This window comes from Vigna umbellata, chromosome 4 (assembly GCF_029865625.1).
Source record: "Vigna umbellata cultivar VRB3 chromosome 4, Vumbellata_1.0, whole genome shotgun sequence".
Lineage (NCBI taxonomy): Eukaryota > Viridiplantae > Streptophyta > Magnoliopsida > Fabales > Fabaceae > Vigna > Vigna umbellata.
In genome coordinates, this window is record NC_142168.1 from 43,304,795 (window position 1) to 43,313,211 (window position 8,417).

Sequence of the window (8,417 nt, forward strand, 5' to 3'; positions counted from 1 at the left end):
GAATTTCAAAGATTTGAAAAAGGTAAGTGAGAAAGGCTTGGTAGATGGAATATCAGACATCAGATTACCAGAAAGCGTGTGTGAATCCTGTGTCATTGGAAAGCAAACGAGAAGATCATTTTAGTCAAAGATAGAAATGAGATCTAAAGAGTGTCTCGAGGTAGTGCACTCTGACATTTGCGGTCCTTTGGAGGTGTCAACCTTGGCTGGAAATAGGTATTTCATTACTTTCATAGATGAATTCAGTAGAATGTCTTGGGTGTTTCTAATAAAGCTAAAGAGTGAAGCGTTTGGAATATTCAAGAAGTGGAAAGTCAGAGTTGAAAAAGAAAGTGGAAAAGCAATCAAGGTGTTAAGAACTGACGGTGGAGGCGAATACACATCTCACCGGTTTGAGCAATTCTGCCAAGAAAATGGAATCAATCACGAGGTAACAGCTCCCTATACTCCACAGCATAATGGCCTGGCTGAGAGGAGAAACCGGACAATCTTGAACATGACCAGATGTCTTCTAAGAGAGAAGAGTGTGCCACGGATTCTCTGGGGCGAAGCTGTGTCAACAACTGTTCACATTCTGAACAGGTGTCCCACTAAACGTCTTGCAGACAAAGTGCCCATCGAAGCTTGGACAGGTAAGAAACCCTCGGTTAAACATTTCAAAGTATTTGGATCTTTGGTTTTTGTTCATTTTGCAGATCAAATAAGAACGAAGCTGGAAGATAAAGGAAAAGCAATGGTATTCGTAGGATATCATCCAACCGGTGCGTATAAGCTCTATGATCCTTTGAAAGACAAGATGGTGCTAAGTAGAGATGTGGTGTTTCTGGAAGATAAAAATTGGGACTGGAAACAAAGAAAGACAGAGATAAAGAGAATTTCGATAATGCATGGGGTAGCAGATGAATCTACATCTGTTGAAACAGATCCTGCTGACGTCACCAACAATGAAGCAGATCTGGAAAACACAACACAGAGACCAAGGAGACAACCTGTGAGACCATCCTGGTTCTCGGACTATGAAGTTTACTCTGATACAGGGGTGAGTGATGAAGGAAACTTCGTACATATGGCCTTGTTAGCTGGATCAGAATCAATAACTCTAGAAGACGCCTTAAAGCAACCTATTTGGAAGACAACGATGATTGAAGAAATGAAATCTATAGAAAAGAACGAGACATGGAAGTTGGTCGACCTGCCACCTGATAAACACTGCATTGGAGTAAAGTGGGTTTTTAAACGCAAACTCAATCCTGATGGCACCGTGGCAAAGCACAAAGCCAGGCTCGTGGCGAGAGGCTTCCTACAACGTCAAGGGGTCGATTTCCCAGAGGTCTTTGCTCCAGTTGCAAGGTTAGAAACAAACTGATTAGTTATAGCTATTGCTTGTGCCAAACATTGGTCACTTTTTCAACTTGACGTTAAATCGGCTTTCCTGTATGGACCCTTGGAGGAGGAGGTATACGTTCAACAACCTCCTGGATTCAACGTCAAGGACAGGAAGCAGCAAGTGTACAAGCTCCAGAAGGCTCTCTATGGCTTACGGCAAGCTCCAAGAGCTTGGAACAAGAAGATTGATACCTTCTTCAGTAGTCATGGGTTTGAGCGATGCACTGTGGAGCATGGCCTCTACGTGAAGGAGAATTCTGATGGTGCAAAAATGATCATCTGCTTGTATGTTGACGACCTACTAATTACCGGTTCAAGTCAAAAGGAGATTGATGAGTTCAAGAAAATGATGAAGGTTGAATTCGAGATGACGGATCTCGGGAAACTTAGCTACTTCTTGGGAATGGAGTTCACTCATACAGCAACTGGACTGCTGATGCACCAACAGAAATATGCAAAAGAACTACTGGAGAGATATAAGATGATCGACTGCAACGAGACCAAAAGCCCACTGGAGATAAATGAGAAGCTAAAATTAGATGAATCTAAAGAAGGTGTGAATGAAACTGTCTACAAACAGATAGTGGGATCTCTGCGTTTTCTTTGCAACAGTAGGCCAGATCTTGCCTTTAGCGTTGGTCTGATAAGTCAGTTTATGGGCAATCCAAAGAAGAGTCATATGACTACTGCCAAACGCATGCTGAGATATGTTAAAGGAACTACAAGTTGTGGAATTCGGTTTCCATACGGGATGAAGAATAATGAGCTGAAGCTTGCTGGATTTAGTGATTCAGACTATGGAGGTGATCAAGTTGAAAGAAAGAGTACTTCAGGGAACATCTTCTTCTTGAACAAAGCACCTGTTTCGTGGTGCTCTAAAAAGCAATATGTTGTTGCTTTATCAAGTTGTGAGGCAGAATACATATCTGGCTACAATGTTGCATGCCAAGGTATCTGGCTAAGTGAAGTGCTAAAGGAGTTAAGGATACAGGAAGAGGGTTCAGTGGTATTGAAGATGGATAACACATCGGCAATAAATTTAGCAACGAATCTAGTAAGCCATGTAAGAAGCAAACATATAGAAATAAAATTCCATTTTTTAAGAGACATGGTAAACAAAGGAAAAGTTGAAGTGGTTTACCGCAAAACAGATTTCCAATTGGCTGATCTCTTCACTAAATCACTTAAATTTGACATATTTGAGTTACTTAGGAAAGAGATTGGAGTATTATCCTTGGACAACTTGAATTAAGGAGGTGTGTTAGAATATGTAATTAAAGTTGTCATACAGTATAGGTTTTCTGTATGGTACGATAGTTGGCATACTCTCACTCTGTATATATTTACATTACCTCTCTTACATACATAATACAGTTTTAACATTCTCTGAATTCTCTCTCTCTAGTTCTTCTTGCACCCTTTCTCTTTGTTTTCCATTAACTGGTAATCAAATCAATTAGACCCTTTTCTGTTTCACGCAACCTTCGTCGTTCTTCCTTTTTCTTTCTCGTCCACTAACCCTATGCCCCAATTTGTAAAGTTTCGGCTTTTCTCGCGTTGCGACGCACTCAAAACTCTTCCTTTCTCCACCCACTGAATGGGCATGGTCGATACCCTCTGTACCCATCTCCACCAAAACAATGGCAGTGTTGAGAACTCATTGTCCAAGGTTAAGCCTAAACTCGATTCTCAATGTGTCATTGAAGTCCTCAATTCCTGTCATCCCAAGCAACCTCTATTGGGCGTCAGATTTTTTGTTTGGGCTGGATTTCAATCTGGCTAGAGGCACAGTGCTTACATGTACAACAAAGCTTGCAAATTGTTTGGGATTCAGCAAAATCCCCAAATTATTCGTGATCTCGTTCTGTCTTATGAGGCCGAAGGGTGTTTAGTCAATGTCAACATGTTCAGGGAGGTTCTAAAACTGTGCAAAGAAGCCCAACTAGCTGACGTGGCATTGTAGGTGTTGAGGAAGATGGAGCAGAGTTTCAACATCGGTGGTGACACTGTGTTGTATAATGTGGTTATTAGGCTATGTTGCAAGAATGGCGACATTGAAACGGCTGAGAAGTTGATCGGGGAGATGAGTTTGAACGGTCTTTACCCTGATCTTATTACGTACATGGCAATAGTGGAGGGATTATGTGATGTGGGTCGCCCAGAGCATGCTTATTCTTTGCTTAAGGTTATGAGAGTACATAGATGTTCAACCAATTTGGTCCTTTTATCAGCCATTTTAAATGGCTTGTGTAGGTCTGGATCTATGGAAATGCCATTGGACGAAATGGAGAAAGGTGGGGATTGTCGTCCAAATGTTGTTAGTTATACATCTGTGATTCAAAGTTTCTGTAAGAGAGGTCAGTGGACGAAAGCATTGGATATTCTGGATAGAATGAAAGCTTCGGGGTGCCATGCAAATCATGTTACTGTTTTTACTTTGGTTGATAGCCTTTGTGTTGAGGGTCGTGTAGGAGAAGCTTACAAGTTGATTGATAAGTTTGTGGTGGAACATGGTGATTATTGCAGTTCACTTGCGATTTCATTGATAAGGATTAAAAAGTTGGACGAAGCAATGAAGCTCTTCATGGAAATGCTTTCTGGTGATGCCAGACCTGATACTTTGGCATCTAGCCTTTTGCTAAAGGAGCTCTGTATGAAGGATCAGGTATTGGATGGATTCTACTTGCTTGAAGCAATTGATAACAAGGGATGTTTGTCTGCCATTGACTCTGATATTTATTCTATTCTTTTATTTGGCCTTTGTCAAAGAAGCCACCTGACCGAGGCCACAAAGCTGGCCAAGATAATGCTTAAAAAATCAGTTTCGCTGCAATCTCCATACAAAGAGGGTGCAATCGATGTCCTAATAGAATCTGGAGACAAAGATCTTGTTAATCATTTGACTGGCATTCGTAAGGGACTTTGATGATAAAAGGTCGTATGAAGGAGGTCACCTCCATTGTTCTCTGCTGCCTCTGGTCATATCATAAGTTTGCATTGTATAACAGCAACAGTAAGAATTGGTTTTTGTGATGTAGTTTGCTGGTACTTTGTTCATTTCTTCCCCTTGTAGGAGACCGTGTATTCTTGAGAAACAATATGCTTGTCTTTATCTGTGAATGCTAAGCCCATTCTCCTGTAGATTCCTTTTAATATTGATAAGTTGGCAAGCCCATTTTCCTCATACAAAATGCTTTCTCAATCCAATTCGCATCACACACCGCACCATAGTCACTGAATTCGTTCATCCATCCATCCTTATTTTCATTGCATTCATCACTCTGTTTGATCACTCCAACACTTGTTCTCTGCATGGAACAAGTGTTGGACTGATCATACAGAGTGACGAATGCAACGAAAATAAGGATGGATGGATGAACGAATTCAGTGACTATGGTGCGGTGTGTGATGCGAATTGGATTGAGAAAGCATTTTGTATGAGGAAAATGGGCTTGCCAACTTATCGATATTAAAAGGAATCTACAGGAGAATGGGTTTAGCATTCACAGATAAAGACAAGAATATTGTTTCTCAAGAATACAGTGTCTCCTACAAGGGGAAGAAATGAACAAAGTACCAGCAGACTACATCACAAAAACCAATTCTTACTGTTGCTGTTATACAATGCAAACTTATGATATGACCAGAGGCAGCAGAGAACAATGGACGTGACCTCCTTCATACGACCTTTTATCATCAAAGTCCCTTACGAATGCCAGTCAAATGATTCACAAGATCTTTTTCTCCAGATTCTATTAGGACATCGATTGCACCCTCTTTGTATGGAGATTGCAGTGAAACTGATTTTTTAAGCATTATCTTGGCCAGCTTTGTGGCCTCGGTCAGGTGGCTTCTTTGACAAAGGCCAAATAAAAGAATAGAATAAATATCAGAGTCAATGGCAGACAAACATCCCTTGTTATCAATTGCTTCAAGCAAGTAGAATCCATCCAATACCTGGTCCTTCATACAGATCTCCTTTAGCAAAAGGCTAGATGCCAAAGTATCAGGTCTGGCATCACCAGAAAACATTTCCATGAAGAGCTTCATTGCTTCGTCCAGCTTTTTAATCCTTATCAATGAAATCACAAGTGAACTGCAACAATCACCATAAGAAACACCATGTTCCACCATAAACTTATCAATCAACTTGTAAGCTTCTCCTACACGACCCTCAACACAAAGGCTATCAACCAAAGTAAAAACAGTAACATGATTTGCATGGCACCCCGAAGCTTTCATTCTATCCAGAATATCCAATGCTTTCGTCCACTGACCTCTCTTACAAAAACTTTGAATCACAGATGTATAACTAACAACATTTGGACGGCAATCCCCACCTTTCTCCATTTCATCCAACAACTCCAATGGCATTTCCATAGATCCAGACCTACACAAGCCATTTAAAATGGCTGATAAAAGGACCAAATTGGTTGAACATCTATGTACTCTCATAACCTTAAGCAAAGAATACGCATGCTCTGGGCGACCCACATCACATAATCCCTCCACTATTGCCATGTACGTAATAAGATCAGGGTAAAGACCGTTCAAACTCATCTCCCCGATCAACTTCTCAGCCGTTTCAATGTCGCCATTCTTGCAACATAGCCTAATAACCACATTATACAGCACAGTGTCACCACCGATGTTGAAACTCTGCTCCATCTTCCTCAACACCCACAATGCCACGTCAGCTAGTTGGGCTTCTTTGCACAGTTTTAGAACCTCCCTGAACATGTTGACATTGACTAAACACCCTTCGGCCTCATAAGACAGAATGAGATCGCGAATAATTTGGGGATTTTGCTGAATCCCAAACAACTTGCAAGCTTTGTTGTACATGTAAGCACTGTGCCTCTAGCCAGATTGAAATCCAGCCCAAACAAAAAATCTGACGCCCAATAGAGGTTGCTTGGGATGACAGGAATTGAGGACTTCAATGACACATTGAGAATCGAGTTTAGGCTTAACCTTGGAATATGAGTTCTCAACACTGCCATTGTTTTGGTGGAGATGGGTACAGAGGGTATCGACCATGCCCATTCGGTGGGTGGATAAAGGAAGAGTTTTGAGTGCAACGCAACGCGAGAAAAGCCGAAACTTTACAAATTGGGGCATAGGGTTAGTGGACGATAAAGAAAAAGGAAGAACGACGAAGGTTGCGTGAAACAAAAAAGGGGCTAATTTATTTGATTACCAGTGCCTGTGTATGTGAGGACGAGACTCCATCTGCCAAGAAATGAGTTGAGTTGGTTCCTTCCTCCTTCTCACACCGCTTCCAAATCTAATGGTTTTTTCAAACATCCTCTGGATCAAAAGATACTAAATATTTATTGTTTAGTTTGACAAAAATCTATAATTTTTTATTTATGTAAACAATTTAAAGTTTGATAAAGTATATATTATTTAGATAGTTTTTAGAAACTTTAATTTAAAAAATATAATTAGATTTTAGTGGACCAGGAAGTATAAAAAATTATAGTTGACACTTATAAATATATACAATTTATTTGTATTATTTATTATTATTGTAATGATTTAGGATTATTTGGGATAATCCGCAGGAATGGTAGCAGAAGGGTATTTAAAGTTGAAAGATGAAATGGGATAGGGAACGAGTGCGACAATGAAAATTGGGAGTGAAATAGATAGAGAATAGAAGACAATAGAAGAGACTAGATGGCGAAATCGGGATCAACCCCTGTCACTGCCTCGACAAAGGTTCACGCTTCCAACGATCCCGAACTGGACCCGGACTCTTACGCCCTCAAGAAGTTCAGACTCTACGAAACCAGAGCGGTAATTATCCATTCATTCGTCACGCAATAATCTTTTACACAACCGATTAAATTAACCTATTTTGAAATTGCAATCGCAATCGTAGAGGTTCTACCTGATCGGAAGTGATCGGAGCAAGAGTTTCTTCCGAGTGTTGAAAATCAATCGATCAGAGCCGTTGGATCTGAATATCAGCCAAGACCCCGTCTTGTATTCACCCCAGGAGATCAAGAACTTGCTTCAGTGGATTGCTGAGGGTAATAGAGCCACTGGCGGCCTCACTTTCGTCGCTAAGGTTTTCGAAATTGCTGGTTAGTACCTCTCTCTTTCTTCTCTCTTTCTCTCTCATCATGTGTATATACATGTGTACTATATATATCTCAACCAATTTCTCTATCATTTCAAGGCTGCATCAAGTTTCTCGAGTCTTACTACTTGATTCTCGTTACTAAACGTAGACAGATTGGTGCTATATGTGGCCATGCAATCTATAGCATCAAGGAGAGCCAATTGATAATCATTCCACATGTTTCAATCCAATCTGATTTAGCTCACTCTAAGACTGAGCTCAGGTAGATAACCCTTCAAAAACGTTTACCACATCTAACAACATCATTTTCTTACCATCACCACGTCTCACTGTAGGTACAAAAAGCTTTTGTCTAGTGTCGATTTGACCAAGGATTTTTTCTATCGTTACACTTACCCTATAATGCAAAGTTTGCAAAAGAACGTTTCTCCTAGCGAAGATGGAGGGATGTCGTATGATAATATATTTGTTTGGAATGCATATTTGACACAAGCAATTAGGTCAAGATACAATAACACTATTTGGACCATAGCTTTAGTTCATGGTCATTTTAGGTAGGTACGTTACTTCCTTTCTGCCGTCCGTCATTCATTATAGTTCGTTTCTTGTTAAATGAAAGCCTACTTGCTCTTCTTTGAAGCATGCATTTTCATTAAAGATCCATGGTAAATTTACAATTATTTATAGTATACCTGCTGGTAGAGCAAGATGAAAAATGTCTTAACTTCACTATTACTGGAACTCGGGATAGAATAACAAGTGGTTAGCTTCAATACTCACAAAAATATATAGAAACACCCCAAACTTAGAACTTTGGTCGTCTCCTCAAACAAGAAAAAAGAAAAAGAAAATAAATACATTTATGATTTTAGAAATATAAAAGATAATATTTTAGAAGTATTGGCCCCAAATTTCTTCTATAGAAATTAATAATTATGGC

At 40.0% G+C, this 8,417-nt stretch overlaps 2 pseudogenes; one reads left to right on the forward strand and one right to left on the reverse strand.

Moving 5' to 3' along the window:
* The first annotated feature begins 2,834 nt into the window (after positions 1-2,834).
* LOC148200289 (pentatricopeptide repeat-containing protein At5g47360 pseudogene) lies at positions 2,835-4,312 on the forward strand (annotated as a pseudogene).
* Positions 4,313-4,990: 678 nt separating this feature from the next.
* Positions 4,991-6,510, reverse strand: LOC124823041 (pentatricopeptide repeat-containing protein At5g47360 pseudogene; annotated as a pseudogene).
* Positions 6,511-8,417: the final 1,907 nt, after the last annotated feature.